This window comes from Stegodyphus dumicola, chromosome 11 (genome assembly GCF_044657685.1).
Source record: "Stegodyphus dumicola isolate Sdum_Otavi_A_Nest chromosome 11, ASM4465768v1".
In the NCBI taxonomy this organism is placed as follows: Eukaryota; Metazoa; Arthropoda; class Arachnida; order Araneae; family Eresidae; genus Stegodyphus; species Stegodyphus dumicola.
In genome coordinates this window covers 116006846-116008319 of record NC_140778.1, presented here as the reverse complement: position 1 = coordinate 116008319, position 1474 = coordinate 116006846, and the positions used below count along the sequence as shown (strand labels likewise).

Below are 1474 nucleotides of genomic sequence, written 5' to 3'. Positions count from 1 at the left end.
TTTAGTAAGGCCGCTCCCAGAGGCAGTGCAATAACGGGACAACCTTTGGCAAGGGCGGTATAAATACCTAACCGCAAGCCGAGTGTTCAATAATTAGATTAAATCAGGACACTCTGTAAGTGTCATATCAGATTTTAAACTGATAAGAACAGATGTTTATTGAAAAATGTTAACTGCAAATTTACATCATAGTGGTGTAGGCGTTGCGGTCTCACCAATAACGCACGCAGTGCGATTTATTTTGATTCATTGTTTGTTTCGTGCAATTCACTATTCAGCGGAAGAAATTTACAATTTACAATTAATAAAATCTGTAAACAATTTACTTCACTTGATCTTAGCCGACAAGCGGAGAAACGATAACATGCAGTGGTTGCAAGAAACACTACCCATAGTTTCTTCTAACTGTTAACTACTGGTCAAATATTTTTTCTCTCATCCTAGCGAAGGCCACAAAATTACAATATGTAAACACAATATCAAGTATCACTTCTGTATTGGGCTAGAGATATACAGGTTGTTTCGTACTAAATGAAGCAAAAACATATATCGTAGTACAAATTGTTACAATATGCAAACACAATATCAAGTATCACTTCTGTATTGGGCAAGAGATATACAGGTTGTTTCGTACTAAATGAAGCAAAAACAAATATCGTAGTACAAATTCTGTATTCGATTTATTAGGCCCAAACAGGCTGGAATACATACAGAGTGCGTCTGTGGTATCGCTTTGCGAGGAGAGTGAAGCCGACGTAAACAAATAAGCTCTGCTAAATGACTGCAAAGAAGATGCCTTAGAAAGACACCTTCGAATCAAAATGAGACCAACAAGCAAACGTACTTATCAAGTTTACAGTATGTTTTCGCCATTTTAAGGCGATAAGATTTGAAAAATTCGTGTAGCAAATAAAATTTACAATTCGCTTTTTATTACGTGCGGAAGAAAATTTTTAAAATGCAGAAGTAAAATATCTGAACTACTACATGTGTGAATAGTATTTGTATAAGTCTACGATAACTTTTTTCCAAATCAGATATATATAAAAAACAGATATAAAGTCCACTGAAATTTCCTTCCATATTATGCTGCTCATAATTCAAATTTCACACAGAAACAATAATTATAAAACAAGCCTCCCTCCTAAAGAGAAAGAAAAATGTATATATATTTAAAAAAATTATCTAGTGTCTATTTCTATTAGCTTGTTAAAATAAATATAAAGATATTAAGAACAAATGCAATTTTTTTTAGAATTTATATCAATACGAATATAATAAGAGCCTCTGCAATTTTTAGGTGTTGTGGTCAAGAAACAACGTAATTATATCATTTCATAAGTTTCAGTGCAAACCAAGCTAATAGAAATAGAATTCAAAGTAAATTCTTTTTATACTTATTTTAATGTTTTTCCGTTTTGAAATTTACTAACCATCGTTTCCTGCATTTATTAAACATCAGATGTTACTTGAA

At 32.2% G+C, this 1474-nt stretch overlaps 1 pseudogene; it reads right to left on the bottom strand.

Annotated features, from left to right (window-relative positions):
- Nucleotides 1–173, bottom strand: LOC146994350 (U2 spliceosomal RNA; annotated as a pseudogene).
- Between the last annotated feature and the right edge of the window lie 1301 nt (nt 174–1474).